Raw genomic sequence first — 17,634 nt, 5'->3', positions numbered from 1 at the left:
AAATTAAACTACCTATGGCAACTGAGGGACCAAACAAGAAAAGAAAACAGGACAGCATGGGGGACAAAGGAGGAACAGGCTCAGTGTATTGTGAATGAAAATTCCCGAACAGAAGCTGTGTCTGGCTGAGAAGAAAATCTGGAAAGAGTCCATGCTGCAGAGATTGATGGACCGACCGGAATTTCAGTGCTGTGGAGAGAGTGGGATTTTGCAGGCTCAGAGGCTGACTACTTTATGTCGGGCCAGTGTTAGCCTTCTGGAACAGCCAACCCTTGCCCCATTCTGCATCTGACCTAACACCTCATGATAACAAATAAAAACCTCTTAGAAGCTATTGACTTAGCAGAACACTAGCTTCTGCCATCCGAGAGCTTAGAATGTGGTCAGACAGCATCTTGGGCCTATAGAACCGCCCCCCTACCTCAGTTTACCTGCCTCTCTGGTGTACCCACAGTATATTTTAAACTTGTCTTAATTTGACTTTTTTTTGCTCTTTAAAGAAAGCTATAATGCTTCATGAAACTGCTTCTATGTTGAAACATGGAATTTGGGGTAACTTAATCTGTGTTCCTGGGCCATGGTCATTCAATGGCTCCAGAATAAACCATCTCTTGTTCTCTTTATGAAGAGAGCTGTGGCTTTTACATTGACAGTTAATTACATACTTGTATGAAAATGTTCTTATGAAACCTAGTATTGTACACAATGAAAACATAGCAGTAATATTTAAATGAGTACTCTAGAGCTTCCTCCAACAGATTTTTGATAAAGATCATTCAAGACTTCTAATTGCTGATTTTCTAATTAATTTTCTGGGGATAATATTGCCAAAGATAAAATATTCTGGTTATTTTATTATAAAGATAAATAGGTTACTTTCTATGATTTCAAATTGTCTAAAAACTAGCTGAGATATCACATTGCACTCAAAACCACAGAAGTGGCTCCTTTTTTCAATACCAAACTAGTTTAATGTTTTTATAAGTAGTATGTTATTTTTAGATAGTCACTTTTTCTTTGGGTATTTGACAAATTACATATCTAATTAGAGATATTTTTATGGAATATATAAATAGGTTTATATTTAATAATAAAAATGACAAACTAGCCCAGTAAAACAGGCCAAAGGATTTGAATAGACATTTATGGTAGGTACATTTCCTATCCCATGACAGATATATATTCACAAGCACACAAAATGATATTGACCACAGAGGAATGCAAGTCAAATATAAACTGAGATAATATTTCAGACTCTTGGGGTGGCCATCACCAAAAGAAAAGGCAATGGACATAGGTGTGATGTGGCAAGACCGAGACCCTTGTACATTGCTTGTGGGAGTGTAAAGTGCTACAGCCATTTTGGAAAACACTTTTTCAGATCCTCAAAAAAAAACTAAATATGTGTCAGGTGTGGTTGTGCACACCTTCAATCCCAGCACTTGTGTAGGCAGAGGCAGGTTTCTGTGAGTTCAAGGCCAGCCTAGTCTGCATGGTGAGTTCCAGGACTATAGAGAGAGACCCTGTCTTAAAGGAAAAACCACAAAGTAAATATAGAGGCTAGAGAGGTGGTTCAGTGATTAAAACACTTGTTGTTATTGCAGAAGATTGGGGTTCTGTTTCCAGCACCCATATGGCCGCTCACAACTGTAACCCCAGTTGTAGGATATCCAATGCCCTCTTCTAGTCTCCAAGAGCACTGTGTGCACATCACACACACACACACACACACACACACACACACACACACACAGAGGTAAAACACACACACAGAGGTAAAACACTCATACACATAAAACAAAAGAATAAATAAATCTTTTTAAGGCAAATATAGAGTTACCATTATAGCCAGTGATTCTTGTTTTTAGCATATACCCAAAAGTCACAAAATATGTAGCCACAGGAGTATGTGTAAATTTGTTCATAGAAACATTATTCATAATAGTTAAACTGTGGAAACAACTTCCTGCAATCAACTGATACATAAACAAACAAATTCTGGTGTATTTCTACACCGTAGGATACTACATAGCTATGCAAAGTCAACGTAATATCCAAAGTACACCCATCTATACAGACAAAAATAAGCAAACCTGCCCCAAGTCTTAGGCAATACGGTGTTGACAATTGCCTCAGCCTATGACTACCCTAAATGAGCAATTAAATTGGACTCTTTAAATAGGTAAATGGTACAATATGCTCATTATAGTTTTAAAAGCAGATTTTCTACAAGTTAACTTCTACGGATTTTTAGGTAGTTTCTCTTTGCGCACAAAACTGTGTCTGTGGTGGACTTAGTCTCCACTTTTTTATGCCCAAGATTGAGCAACGGCCTCAAGAGACAGAGACATCTCTATTCCCCTCAGACAGGTCCCTGAAGAAAATGTTCACTGGTCATCTATTACATCAACAAGCAAGCTGACATCTTCCCTGGATTTCTAATTTCATTTCACTTCATATGCATGACTCGTGTGCAGTAACCAACACAGAAATTAAGCTGACAAGTTGTGTACTCATTCTTAGTTAGCTATCATTGATGTACAAATTCTAACGAGGCTAAAATTACCTCTGATTAAAAAATACTCTCCCTAAGATCTATGCATCTCTGGGCTAGTGCCGCACTCTGCTAACTGTTTAGTGGTGGCCTCCAACAGAACACATGTCAGTCTCAATTCCACGGATCACTTTCATCTGAAGGCTTTTTTCTGCATGATCCAAATTTACCGAATCATAATGTGTCCTTTGTAATATAAAAAAGTGGATAAATCAATTATGTGTGATTATACATGGATTTCACAGCATACTTTCGGAGGTTATTATTAGTAAATTTATTGGCAAAAGAAAGGCAAGAAGAGAAATATTTTTATTATAAATGAGCTATGCTCGGATATTTGTTCAGATTACTCTTTTCATACTGTATTATTTTCAACAGCATTTAATTATAACTGGCATACTTTGTGTGCACTGATTTCCAGACACTATCATTGTTTGTCTTCTCCCAGGAGAATGTCAGTACTGTGAGGACAGATACAAGTACTCTTTGCTACTGTGTCTCAAGCACCAATGGACACTACACAGTGCATGCTCAATATTGACTTTGATCATTGGATTCTCAGTGAATTTAACACTGAAGTGTCATTGTTACTGGGGTGTTCCCCGACAAGACAGCAATGGCCATGAGTCAGTGAGGAGGGGGGAGATGCATCACTCCGGAGATGGGTTCAGGGACCAGCATCTGCTTTCTTGCCCATAAGGAACCACTTATATAAAGGAAGCCTATCAGCTGTGATTGGTTAGCACATGACCTCGGATTGGATAGTGAGCCCTCACATCACCAGGGTCTCTAGGTGGAAGGACATGTGAAGAATGCAGACTCATCCACAGGCCAGCTGCTGGCTACTCACACTACTTCAGAATTCAGAGTTCTGACTTCAGGAGCATCATGTGCCATGCTTCTTATTTAGAAGTGCAGTGTGCCAAGTAGGGTCATGCCTCCATTTTCTCCTATGCTGAGGAAATCTTGAAGAATCCAGCAATCATTGGCTGAATAAATTCAAAGCAAGGCCAGAGGTGTGGTAGGAGAGTTTTTTAATGGATGAGGCAACGTATTAACCCAGCATCCTTTGTTCTGATGCTTCTCACTGGCAGCTGCCACCTGTAGCTAGAGTTTTCCTGCCTGGCCCACAGTCAGGACAAATCTCTCTCACCTGCCAGTCCCACAGCCACTCAGACCCAACCAAGTAAACACAGAGACTTATATTGCTTACAAACTGTATGGCCGTGGCAGGCTTCTTGCTAACTGTTCTTACAGCTTAAATTAATCCATTTCTATAATCTATACCTTGCCACATGGCTTGTGGCTTACCGGCATCTTCACATGCTGTTTGTCATTGTGGCAGCTGGCAGTGTCTCTCTCACTCAGCCTTCCACTTCCCAGCTTTATTCTCCTCCTTGTCCCGCCTATACTTCCTGCCTGGCCACTGGCCAATCAGTGATTTATTTATTGACCAATCAGCAACACACTTGACATACAGACCATCCCACAGCAGCCACCTGTCCAGTGAGCAATCCTGTCCAGATCTCTCTGTCCCTGGGGTGTTAGCTTGCATCTCCCATCTTGGTCATTTTCCACCATTTTCATCCCCTCCAGGGCTTGGAGGAAGGACCCGATGGGCCACAGTCTTGAAGCCTCTGCTGAAGTGGCTGGGCCTGACATCATTTCTCTACTGACGTCTATAGATCTTGGTCATGGAATCAATCCTGGCACCACCTCAGAGGTACAGGCACTGTGCTGTGGAAGCAGCTTCTCTGTGGAAACATTTCTCATCAGAGGGGGCAAGCTCTTTATGTTTAGCCTGATTGACCGTGTCCAGGCATTCGGGGACTTTCAGCTTCCTGGACTCTTTAAGGAAGGCTGCCAGAGCTCTGAGGAACTCCTGCTGATTAGCATCCTTTACAGTAACTCCAGGCATTGGGCTGCCAGCCAGGGGAAAGCGCAGTAGCTCACATCTTTAATCTCAGCTTGGGAGGCAGACACAGGCAAATTTCTGTGAGTTCAAGGCCAGTTTGCTTTACCAGCCACATTTCAAACCAGCCAGAGCTACATAGTGAGACTTTGTCTCAAAATAAACAGCAACAACAAAATGCTGTACAAAGTCAAAGCAAAATCCAGACTAGCACCATGGTTCAGTGAGTAGGGTTCACTCCCTCGCCTATAACCTGAGCTCAAGTCCTGGGACCCACACGGTGACAGGAGAAAACCAGCTCCTGTGCAGTGTCCTCTGACCTCCATATACATGCCGTGCCACATGCAAACACACTAAATGTAATTTGAAAATATTTCCAAATTAGAACAGCATCAAATGCTTTGAAGTGGAATTATTTATGTGATGAATCCCTCCCACTTCTTGCTGACCCATCTCCAGCGTACACGAAGAAAGTTGTGATACACTCAGCACAGGAAACAACATTTTGGGTGTTCATTTTCTGCCAACACATTATTTTAAATTTATTGCTTACTATTGTTATAATTTACCTTTAGGTTAATAGCTGTGGTAAGAAGAATTGCTAAATGGTCTTAGTAATAATAAAAAATAAAATCCAGAAACAGATATTGAGGTGAAAACTGGGAGATCAGGGAAGCAGAAAGAAGCCAGCCACATTCTTACCACTAGAAATCCTCAGCCAAAGAGAGGCCTACTTCCTGGATACCCACACCTGTATGCCTTTCTGTCCCTGCCATCTCACTTCCTCTCTCCACTCAGCTACATCACTTCCTGTCTGTCTGTACAGACCTCCAGACCTCCATGGTTAGTGCTGGGATTAAAGGCATGCGCCACCATGCCTGGCTCTGTTCCTAGTGTGGCTTTGAACTCACAGAGATCCGGATGAATCTCTGCTTCCCCAATGCTAGGATTAAAGGCATGTGCTACCATTGCCTGACTTCTATGTTTAATATAATGGCTGGCTTTTTCCTCTGATCTCCCAGTAAGCTTTATTTATTAGAGCACAAATAAAATATCACCACAAGCTATCAGATGATTTGTGTTGGAAAAAGTGAAAGGAAAATTTTTACTTAGAGTTGCAGGTGTCCTTACCAAGTGCCATCCTGATATAATATTTTTATTGTAAAAATGAAGGAAGGTATAAGGACAGGATGGAAAGATAAGTGTGCATGGGGGGGGGGCATGTGTGAGTATGTGTGTGAGTGAGTGGTGGTTGGTTGGTTGGTTTCTCTTTTCCCTCAATCCTCCTGTCTCAGCTTCCCAAGTGCTAGGATTATAGGCAGGTAGCCCTATACCTGGTAAATGAGTATAATGAACATTTTTAAGTGAGTAAAGGGGCTGGGGTATAGTTCAGTAGTTGCAAAGGCCTCAGAAACACACAGACACACACACAGAGACATACAGACACACATAGACACAGAGACTCACACACACACACACACACACACACACACACACACACACTCCCCTAAACAACAGGCATTTTATTCAGAAAGTCTCTGTCTGGAATTACTTTATTTGTCTTTGTCTTTCCTTCTCTGACACCAAAATTGTGAAGTACTCTACATTTAGATACTCTCTTTAATAATGTCTAGAAAACTTTTTACAAAGTGATAGCCAAGAAAACTTGTTCATAATGGTTGGATCGATACTTTAAAATAACCCTGTATAAGGCTAACCAAATAACCAAATGCATGGTTTCACAAGCTCTCCATGAATTTAAAAATCCACTTATAGATAAGGCACTTGTGATGTTGGAGACAATAAGAGACAGTGCTATATTTATAGTGATACAACCATTTAATACAAGGCCATTTGATTACCAATATCATAATTGTTCCATCTCATTATGTACTGAGATTTCTGTTTCTACTTTCATTTAGTTATCTGTAAGTTACATTAAAAGTTTACAACTCTGTTTTAAGTCAAATTTTGAGAACTGCCTCCAACATCTTGATTGAGAAAAGACATAGAGCCAATAGAGAGGGCGAGATGGAACCGCTGTGCTCTGAGAGCTCGGAAGATGTCTCTGTTGGTAAAGTGCAAGCCATATAAGCATGCGGAGCCAAGTCTGAACTCCAGGACCCACCTTTAAAAAGCTGGGCTTCACAGCCACAGTTGTGACCCCAGTAATGGAGAGAAGTAGACAGCAGATCCCTGGGGTTCGCTGGCCAGCCAGATCAGAGAGACCCAGGTTCAGGGAGAGGCCTTGTCTCAAAAAATGGAGAGAAAGGAAGACAACCCAGGTTGCACCTTTTGGCCACCATATATGTGTGCACACACATTCATGAGTAACTAGACATGCCCACATAAGCACATGCATATACTATAAATAAATTATTAAATAGAATCTGTATTCGTAAGGTTTTTTGTTTATTTGTTTTGTTTGTTTTTTGGATTTTTGAGATGAAGTTTCTCTGTGTAACAGTCCTGGCTGTCCTAGAATTCACTCTGTAGACTAGGCTGGCCTTGAATTCATAGAGATTCACCTGCCTCTGCCTCCCAAGTGCTGGGATTAAAGGTGTGCACCAGCACTACCTGCCAAGGTTTTTGTTTGTTTGTTTGTTTGTTTGTTTGTTTGTTTGTTTTTTAAGGAAGACAGACTATTAACTAAAATTGTATGAATTTACATGCTTAACATTTTTGTTATGGAAGATACTTCAACCTTACACATCAAAACACTACAAGTACACATCTGATATAATCTGCAGTGGGATATGCCAGTCACTTAAAGCAAACCACCCTGACGCAACAGAGATCACAAAATGCTTTGCAAACCACTAACACTAACCCTGAAGCTACTTCTGGGGAAATTGGAACTGTCTCTCCATTTGGGAGAATTACATTCTAATTAACCATTCTAACTTTCTGCTGAAGTGATCCACTGGGGTGAGTAAAGAGCAAATTGGATTCTCAAGTACCAACAAGTGCTGTCAAAAGCTCTGGACACAGCAGTGAGGACTCTGCAGATAGACTGACTTCTTCACATATGACCCCCAAAGGGATCTCAGGCTCTTCAAATGACCTAGAAGCCTTTAAGAATGAGAGAATGGATGCCTTTGTGTGTATGTTGTTGCCCATTACAGAAGTCTGCCTGTGGTCTCCTGAATGTAAGTTTTGCTGAACTTACCCACCCACCAGTTCGCTAGGCAGCCCTGGCCTTTCAGATCCTCTCTAGTGAGGGAAACTCCTCCACTTCCATCTGAATACTGTTGAAATGATGAGAAAAGATAAATTCCTCCTGAAAATGTTTAGCCAGACCTCAGCAGGAGACTAGTGGGGACAATCAAGCTCTTACCAACTGAGAACATCCCCCTCAACTCAGAACTGCTGTTGATGTGCAAATGACAGCAGCCCTATAATCAATGCTTCACCTTCAAGTGTGGGAATAACTTGTCATAGGGTTTCCACTGCTGTGAAGAGACACCATGACAACTCCTACAAAGGAAACATTTCATTGGGCCTGCCTTACAGTTCAGAGGTTTAGTCCATTATGTCGTGGTGTGAAACATGGTGGCACTCAGGCAGACATGGTGCTGAAGAGGGAGGTAGCTGAGAGTTCTGCATCTGGACCAGCAGGCAGCAGAAAGTGGATGAGACACACTAGGCCCAACTCGAGTTTCTGAGACCTCAAAGCCCACCCTCTCAGTGACACACTTCCTCCAACAGAGCCACACCTGTCTTAGTTAGGTTTTCTATTGCTGTGAAGAGACATCATGACCATGGCAACTCTTATATGGAAAAGAGCTGAGGGTGGTCTACAGTTTCAGATGTTCAGTCCATTATCTTTATGATGGGGAGCATGGCAGCATGCAGGTAGACATGGTTCTGGAGCTAAGAGTCCTACATTTTGACTCAGAGGTAACAAGAAGTTGACTGAAACACTGGGCAGTATCCTGAGCATAGGAGACCTCAAAGTCATCCCCGACAGTGACACACCCACTCCAACAAAGCCACACCTCCTAATAGTGCCGCTCACTATGAGATTATGGGGGCCAACTACATTCAAACTCCCACACTTCCCACTAGTTCCAGTCCCTATGGGGGCCATTTTCTTTAAAACCCCCACAACCGCTAAGGAAATGTATTCATATCCCCCTGTTTTATGAGGGTGGGGTTATTCTGTAGAGGGACTGAACTGGTGTTAAATTTTGTCCAGAACAGGTGGATCACTGTTCATATTAGAACTAGACAGACTCTCCTCCAGGATGGCCAGAGCCAGTTTGACATTTAGTACATACATTTTTCTGTCCTTCACTCCAGAAGGGAGAACAGAAAGAATTGGACTCTCTTTGGTGTCCTATCTATGTTCAAGCATTGACTCAGCTTTTCACTTAATAATTTTGCTGACTCTTTTTTCTTTTTGAGATGGGGCCTTGTGTAGCCCGGGTTGGCCTCGAATTTGCTATGTACTCAAGCCTGTCCTTCAACTACTGGCCCTTCTGCCTCTACCTCCCAAGTGTTGGGATTACGGGCAAGTGCTACTGTGTCAGTTCCTGTTGTACTGGGGATTGAACCAGGGCCTCATGCCTGCTTGGTCCATAAACACTCTACCATCTGAGCTCCTCCCACAGGCCTTTGCAGAGTATCTCTTCAACTGACAGCTTTCTTGTCACAATGAAAATAATTCCTACCTCCAGGAGCTATTGTGAGAGTCAAAGAGAACAATTTATGCCAGAAAGAGACTACATGAATTTAAAATCCTTTTCTTACCAAAACCAGATACAACCTTAGAAATTACAAAGTAGCATTTTAGTCACAAATTCTGGGGATTTAATTTGGCATCTAAAACCTATTAATGTAGAAGGTGTTACTTTTCGCATTGATGCATTATTCAAATGTTAAAAAAAGAAGAAAAAAACAGTCCCATCTTTAAATAGCATCCGTTCCACATCAGGTACATCTGTTCATGACAATGAGCCTGGAATGTTATCCAGTAATGAGATAGCTCTGAAGTCAGTGTGTGAGCTGTGAGAACCCGAAGGAAGCAGAGGCATTCCTCAACGCCTGATGATTAGCACTTCAACTTACAAAAAATTTAAAAGGCACATGAGGAACCCCAATACTGGTGTGGTGATTTAAATGAGAATGACCCCCACAGGATCATATATTTGAATGCTTAGTCACCAGGGAGAGGAACTCTTTGATAAGATTAGAAGGATTAAGAAGGATCAGAAGGTTCTTCTTGGAGGAAGAGTGTCACTGGGGGGTTGGTTTTGAGGTTTCAAAAACCCAAGCCAGGCCCAGGCTCCCTCTCTGCCTTCTGTCTACAGAGCAGGATGTGAAGCTCTCAGCTACTGCTCCAGCACCATGGTTGCCGCCATGATAATAATGGACTAAACCTCTGAAACTGTAAGCAAGCCCCTAATTAAATGTTTTTCTTTATATGCGTTGCCGTGGTCATAGTGTCTCTTCACAGCTATAGAACATAACTAAGACAATTAGCATTAAGTGAGGATAAAGATACATGTGGCAGTAATCTGAAGCCTACTTGTAACACCAAAAGCCCAAGTGATTCAGAAAATACTTCTGTAGATCCACATAATCAATGCTAATGAAAATGCATTTAGTTTGCAAAAGTCATGTGACTGAGTCTGTAAACAAAAGGTTAACTCCAGTGCCGCTAAACCAGGATCTTTTGTTTTGCTCACAATCGCATTAAGCAATCATTTTAAGCAGCCAGGCAGAACAGCACGACCTCTCGGATTCCAATCTCAACTTGAAAATAAATCATGTTGGGAGACGGTGCTTTTATCATCTGTAACAACCTTTTATTAAGATCTTTATGAGGATACAGCTAGGTTTTTAAAAACTCTCTCAAATATGCGCGTGTATTTGAATGAGGTCAAATCACATTACTGCATCAGCTTGAAACACTACAGAACACATCAGAGAAGTCAAAGGGTGTAACTGAAAGTTGGAATGACCACAGATTTGACTGCAGCTGAGAAAGGGTTTCAGAATGAACATAAGAAATACTTTCACATGCTCCAAAAAAATAAATAACAATATCTTAGCTCAACGTACTATTTAAGACATCCAAAGCCCCTCAGTTCTATAGAATGGACATCATTGCTGTTTTTCTTCCAACATGGAAAAAGAGATTAATGGAAAAGAAGCTTAAGCAACCTGTCCAGCACCACATAGCTATGTGTGAAGCTGAGAGACTACTCTTTTATCTGCTGTATCACACTGATTCATCTCTACCTCGATCATGAGTCAGTACTGAAGAGAAGTGTTGACTAGCTGCAATGGTGAGCATGTAGTCCACAAAGTCCCATTCCAGCTCCCGAGCCCCACAGTTATATGATCTAGAAACGGGTGAGTATGCCTATAGTCATGATTTATGCAGGTATTTGGACAACCCTGGTCTCCTCCATGATAACATGTTGATCTTTTTTTTTCTGCAACTAAATCTAGACATAAAAAAAAAAAAAATGCCAGGACTACTTTCTTAACTATAGCTCTGTGTTTTATATGGCAACCTCAGAAAAACTCCCATCTGGAACTAGAAGCTTTTGCATAAGTTTCTAATCAAAACTATCTGCAGCAGCCAAGCGGCAGAAGCCTGACTGTATTACTGCAGACCATGAGCAGCAGCACATTTGTCTACAGAGTGTGTGAAGCCTGACTGTATTACTGCAGACCATGAGCAGCAGCGCGTTTGTCTACAGAGTGTGTGAAGCCGGAAGTGAAGCATCCAGAGTCTTCTGAGTGATTCCTATTTCTAAGTCCTAAGGAAGCAGAATCCCTGTGAAGTTGTCTACTTCTGTGTGGCCATAGAGAAGGAGCTCTGAAGTGGGTAAGCAAACACACAGAGGACTAGAAGGATGTGATGTCTGCAGCTACTGCAGACAGCAAGGACACGAGGAGAGAACCCTGAAGAGACACAGAGTGAAACAAACGTTTAACATTTAGGGTTTGTCTCATCAGAGAGGTTTCTACTTCCTTGCAGTAGACAAGCAGTTCGTACAGAGACTCACAGCTGTAGAATGCCCATATCCCTCCCCACAGAGCTCAAGGAATGTTATGGAAGAGGGTGCAGAAAAATTGTAAAAGCCAGGTTTAGGGAAGATTGCTTCAAAACAGGGCTGTCTAGATGATGGAACAACTATACTCAAGAGCTCAGCAGTTGTGGTTGCCTGCACAAGACCTGTACTAGAACAATCCAGTCAACATGGAGAATTGAGGGAGATGGCTCAGGGGTAAAGCACTTGCTCTTCAAGCCTGATGGTATCCAGATCCCCAGAACTCACAAAAATAAGCCAGATATGCTAGGGCTGGCAAGATGGCTCCATGGGGAAAGATGCTTCCTGCCAAACCTGATGACCTAGGTTCGATTTGCATGACCCACAAGTAGGAGAAAATCAATTCTCATAGGTTATTCTCTGACCTCCACACATAAAACCATGGCATGTCTGTCTGTCTATCTATCTATCTATCTATCTATCTATCTATCTATCTATCTGTGTGTGGGTATGAAAGAGAGAGAGATTAAGCCAGATGTGGTGCCATGCATCTATAATCTTGCAAGATGGAGACAGGAGACTCACCAGGAAGCTCACACAACAGCTAGCCTAGAGGACAGCAGCAGAGACAAGACCTCACTGCAAAACAAAGTAGAAGTAAAAATAGACCCCAGCAAGTTTTCCTCTGGCCTCTACACACAAGCCATGGCACATAAGTACATGTACACATACAACATATACATACCATATACCACATACACAAATGCAAATACAACATGCACAAAGCATATACCACACACTTACCTATACCACACATGTACATATACAACATACATAGCATGTACAACACATACACATATATTCTTAAAAATAGTAGGATGGCCAGGTGGTGGTGGCGCACGCCTTTAATCCCAGCACTCGGGAGGCAGAGCCAGGCGGATCTCTGTGAGTTCGAGGCCAGCCTGGGCTACCAAGTGAGTTCCAGGAAAGGCGCAAAGCTACACAGAGAAACCTTGTCTCGAAAAACCAAAAAAAAAAAAAAAAAATAGTAGGATGAATGAAAGATAAGGCAGTTCTTACTAAAGTTCTTGCCAATAACTAATAAGCTATCTAGTTAACCTGCCCTTCAAAGATGCTTTGAATTTCCACTCACAGAGTGAGTGCTTGCTTCCTGTCAAATCTAACCCTAATTACATGACTTATTTATCACTAATCTCCATCCATATTCATAGGAACAGCCTACAATTTCAATTAGTCCTGTGTATGTATCTGGGTTTTAATACTTCCTTCAGCTTGTTTCACAGAATTTTTCCTCCAGTAGGATGGCAAGCTTCTCCAGAGTCAGCCACTCCCACTAAGTCAGGAAGGTCTATGTACAGCCTGTTTTCTAGAAGTGCTTAGCCCCATAATTTTGTTTTCAAATCTACTCCTTTGCCCATTTCAACAATGAACTCCTACTGAAGTCACTATCCACAAACAATTTCTCAGACCTGTGAAGCCCATGACATGCACAGTTCGGCCTCAGCCAGGCACACAAACTTCTGGCAGGCAACATTTGTGTCTCACTATTCTCTCCCCCACGAATTCCACAGGCCCGTAGTAAGTGTCCAATACAACGTTGTTGGTTACGAGGATTCAGAGAGCAGATAACAAAAGACCTTCTTCAATTTATGGCATTCTACCTGAAATTTCATTAAAATGATAATAAAGAAAAGATTTAATCCAAGGTATCTTCATTTGAGGTCTCCAGAAGGAAGACTCTGAGATAAGCGGTCTTGAATAGAAGCAATTTATATGAGATTGACCCCTAGAAACACTGGCAGAAGGAGGAAAATGAGATATAGACTGTCAATAAAGGGTCCCTTAGCAAACAGTATCCCTGTAGGCATCTGGACCTAATGCCATTAGCACTATTCCAAAAAGTGAATAAGCCAGTGCTTACCAATTCCCACTAACCTTGCTTAAGGGGTCATTCTCAGGCTCCACAACCCTGTCCTGTGGGTGGGTGGACAAATCTCCTAAATAAGATACAGTCCTTTGGCTAAAACTGGAGGTGTTAGCATCTAGAAGATGGCGTGAATGCTGGGAAGTAGAATTCAATGAAGAGAACCCACAGGTCCCCAAAGGGGTGGGGATGGTGCCAAAAAGACATTAATGTTTAACAGAGATGTGGAAGTCAATGGAAGACTAGTGACCGAGAAATCAGAGACTGTAGCTCAGAATGTAAAGCGAAGGAGGAAGCCAGGAAGGATGCAAACAATGGAGAAAGACCCAGTCCAATTTACAGAGTCCAAGCTGAGACCCTAGTCAAGAATAAAATAGGAATTAATGCAGAGGCTGTGAACTACAGCCCACATTCTATTTTTGTAAGTTTTCACATATTTAAAAGGTGGGGATCCTATTTTGTTTTCTCCTGGTTTGATTTTGTGATGCTCAGCCCAAGCATGCCACACCAACACTCTGTCACTGAGCTGCAACCCAAGACCAAATCATTGTTTCATTTGTTTATCTTTTGAAAATGAATATATAATCTACAAAACCTAAATTTAGCACCAGACTATTACAGAGAACAATGGCAGAGCCTAGTTGATAGGGAGGTCAACAAACATACAAGCCTTGTTCCACCTTTGGTAGTGTACTGCCTGAAGCCAAGCACTGAACCCTGTACACAAGATAGACAGATGATAGATGATAGATGATAGATAGATAGATAGATAGATAGATAGATAGATAGATATTGATATTTTCTCTAATAGTGCTAGGGAGAAGTAAGATAATGAGATAATTAAAGTCCTCTTTGGCCTGGTAACAAGGGATCCCCAAGATTAATAGCTAATGCCCCATCCATTAAGCAACAGGCAGGGGGTATCAATTATAAAACTCTCATGCCCAGAGCCCCTGGTTTGACTCTTCCAAAGGAACAGTCCACCAAAAATACCAGACACTTTACTAAAGCTTGCAAGATATAGAAAATCTTTTTCTTTTTAAGATATACATGACCTAGCAGGAAAAAAAATAACACCCAAGAAGCAATGATAACATGGGCAATTTACATAAATTTCAAGATAATATTCTCAGACAATATCTAGAAAATGTTGACTTCAAAAACAGGATGAAGATATTGCAGAAAAGAAATACCAGTAAATAAGAGTGTTGTTAGTATGTGTGTGTATGTATATATATATATATATATATATATATATATATATATATATATATATATATAATTTAAAGGACATATTTAAATATTAAACCAAGCAAATCTCCCAGGATATAGACTATTAAAACACAAAGCCAGATGTGGTGCACATGCCTGCAGTCCCTGCACTTGGAAGGATCAGGAGTTCAAGGTCTTCTTCAGCTATGTAATGAGTTCCAGGATAGCCAGGACTATGTAGAGAGACCCTGTCTTAAAAAAGAAGGAGGAGGGGGAGGAAGAGGAAGAGAGAAGGAGGGGAGGATGGACACCAAAGTCCACACCTGTGTTACGTATAAAAGTAACTAAATAGTGTTGCTAAAAGACAGAACAAAAATGTGTGTCTGTAGTGGTATTTGCTCCACCCACAACCTTGGGCTATACAGGAGGTGGTGTTTCTTGCCTTTGTATGTGACCTCTTATCCCACGAGGATGGAATAACATGTAACCCTTCTCCCTTTCCTTTTAAGAGGTCACGTACAAGGGCAGGAAGCACCGCCTCCTTTGGACCATATAGCCCAATCATGGACAGAGTAAATACCACTACACATGTCCTGTGTCCCACAACATCAGACCTTGGGGCTGAAGAGATGGCTCAATGGTTAAGAGCACTTGTTGCTCTTGCAGAGGACCTGGGTTCAGAATCACCAGTAACTCTAGTTCAAGGGATGGGATGTTCTTTTCTGAACTCTGTGGACACTAGAAATGCATGTGGTACACATACAAGCAAAACACTCACATATAAAATAAAATGAATAAATCTAATAAAATTTTCTCACACTGTCTCATTTTCTCACACTTTGAAGTGGTGTCATAGATAGACTGCAGTGCAGGAACCTAACCTCAAGAATGTTCTAACAGAAAATATACAGTGCAGGAACCTAACCTCAAGGATGTTCTAACAAAATATACACTGAAGGCTGGCAAGATGGCTCAGTGGGTAAGGCCTTTCTGTGTAAGCATGAGGACCTGAGACTGAATGCCCAGGATCCACAGAAAAGCTGAGCATGGCTCCAAGTGCCTGTAACTCCAGCCTTGGGGGTAAAGGTAGGGAAACCTGGAAGCATACAGTCCAGCCAGCTTAGCTGAAATGATGAGTTTCAGGTTCTGCGGGAGGGAATAAGACAGAGAGTGACTCAGGAGGACTTCTGATGTCTTCATCTGGCCTCCGTAAGAAAGCACATGGTCATATGCACCTACCTGCAAATGCACCACGCGCACGCATGCACACACACACACACACACACACACACACACACACACACTGTATATATACCTCATACATATATACCACACACATATACACTACATACATACATTCGCCCCACAAATACACCACATGCACACACACACACACACACACACACACACACACACACACACCAGGGCCTCGGGATAGACTTCCAGCACTGGGGCTACAGATGCACACCACACCACTACACCCATCTTTTCCATGAGTGCTGGGGATTTAAACTAAGAGCATGGCGCTTGCACAGTTGATGCTTCACCATGGAGTCATCTCCCCAGTGAACCCCTCAGGATGCCGTAGTAAGGAGTTATTCTGTCACAAACCTTTTCTCCTTCTGCAACCCAAAATTCATGCAGTTGTAAAGAAAATATAAATCTTGTTAAATATTGATGATAATAACTATTCCAGGTACTTAACTATGCCCTGGCAGTGCTGGGAAAGTGAACTGCTTATCACTGGAAGTCCAGAAACAGATCTGCCTCCGAAGCAGAACTGCCCTGTGAGTCAGCGCCAGTGGCCCCCACCTCCTCGAGCACATGTGATCCAGTTCCTGCTCCTCCAGCTCTCACACGGGGCCCTGTCCTTTCACACGTCAGAATCCAGGTGATGTAAGAATATCAAACAATAAATAGGACAGAAAAGACTGATTGTCCGTATATGAACATTTGCAAGACATATACTGAGGGTAAAACAGGATCACGGGCTGTGTGTGTTTGTGTGTGTGTATGTGTGTGTGTATGTGTGTGTGTATGTGTGTGTGTATGTGTGTGTGTGTGTGTGTATGTGTGTGTATGTGTGTGTGTGTGTGTGTGTGTGTGTGTGTGTGTGTGTGTGTACAGCTGTGCACAGTCCTCTGGGAACACGAGCAAGGACAATGACAACCAAGAGGAGGAAGGCAAGTACTGGGTGAAAAGGAATATGATTACTCCTACTTCCAGAGAAAATATACAGCAAGTAAACACACTAAATTCTAAAAGATGTTTAACTTACGTCTTGGTCAGGGTTTCTATTGCTGTGAAGAGACTCGGTGGCCACAGCAACTCTTAGAAAGGAAAACGTTTAATTGAGGTGGTGGCTCACAGTTCAGAGGTTCAGTTCATTGTCATAATGATGGGGAGCGTGGTGGCCTGCAGGCAGATTACACTGTTTCTCTACGTACTTCTCACCACATATATTACTATTTTGAGCATGAAACAGAACAAGTTTAGACTTAAATTCTTTAAAATCATGAAGTGATTCAGTGCACAATGTAAAAAGGAAAAAGTAGCTTTAAAATATATTTGTATTAATCATTTGAGAATTTCATACAATGTATTTTGATTATATTCACACTCAACTCCTCCCCTTAACCCCCTTCAGACCCACCCACCCCCAGAGTTCCCCAGATTTCATGTTCTCTTTTTGCTTGTTTGTTTTTGGTTGGTTGGTTGGTTTGGGTTTTGTTTTCATTTTGTTTGTTTGTTTGTTTGTTTGTTTGTTTGTTTGTTTGTTTTGAGACAGGGATTCTCTGTGTAGCCCTGGATGTCCTGGGACTTGCTCTGTAGACCAGGCTGGCCCTGAACTCAGAGATCCACCTGCCTCTGCCGCCCAAGAGCTGGGATTAAGGGTGTGCGTCACCGCTGCCACCCAGCTATGTCTCTTTTCTTGAATAACCCATTGACTCTAATCTGTGCTCTCCCTGTACTCCTGGGTTTGGGGTCCTCCACATGAACAAAA

At 41.9% G+C, this 17,634-nt stretch overlaps 1 protein-coding gene and 1 pseudogene across 2 annotated transcripts in view; both read right to left on the bottom strand.

Moving 5' to 3' along the window:
* Slc44a5 (solute carrier family 44 member 5) overlaps positions 1 to 17,634 on the bottom strand; it is a 305,530-nt gene that overhangs the window by 259,610 nt on the left and 28,286 nt on the right. The gene's annotated exons all lie outside the window — the stretch shown is intronic.
* On the bottom strand, positions 3,554 to 4,472 carry LOC131913883 (small ribosomal subunit protein eS19-like; annotated as a pseudogene).

This window comes from Peromyscus eremicus, chromosome 6 (assembly GCF_949786415.1).
Source record: "Peromyscus eremicus chromosome 6, PerEre_H2_v1, whole genome shotgun sequence".
Lineage (NCBI taxonomy): Eukaryota > Metazoa > Chordata > Mammalia > Rodentia > Cricetidae > Peromyscus > Peromyscus eremicus.
Note: the sequence above shows the minus strand (reverse complement) of the source record. Positions and strands in the feature narration are given on the sequence as shown.